Raw genomic sequence first — 550 nt, 5'->3', positions numbered from 1 at the left:
ATCAGCCCGGGTACTCGAACATCGCTAAAAAGCAACTGCCAAGTCGCGATAAATGGAACATGGACAACTCGAATGCGAACGAAACAACTGCATCGACCTAACTTATTCAATTTCAAAGTGAAAGCAATCAGTACTAGTATTTGCCTGGTTAAATTCGACAGCCTCGGTACTAACCATTCCGAATTTATCGACTCGGTGAGAGGGAAAAGCCTCTGGAAAGGAAACCTAAAAATGGGTCAACGGTGTGTCACTCAATCTAATCCTGCTATTTTCACAGTCAATTTTAAGAATTTTAGATATTTCCAACAAGATGCTTAAGAAAAAAAAAAAAAAAAAAGAAAAGAAAAGAAAAAATCTTGGTTAAGTGAATTTCATAAAAAAGTTTCATTACTAGTTAAAATCCTGGGTGAGAGGATCGTAATAAAATCTTTATCAAACCAACTTGGATGTTTGATGTAAGTATGAAAAAATTCGATTATAGAATTATGTAATTTGAATTAAAAGAAGATCATTTTTGATAATTTATACGAGATTTAAAACTTTGGATTAT

This window comes from Apis dorsata, unplaced genomic scaffold (assembly GCF_000469605.1).
Source record: "Apis dorsata unplaced genomic scaffold, Apis dorsata 1.3 scaffold_473, whole genome shotgun sequence".
NCBI lineage: Eukaryota > Metazoa > Arthropoda > Insecta > Hymenoptera > Apidae > Apis > Apis dorsata.
The sequence above is the reverse complement of the archived record's forward strand: the minus strand, read 5'-3'. Positions refer to the sequence as shown.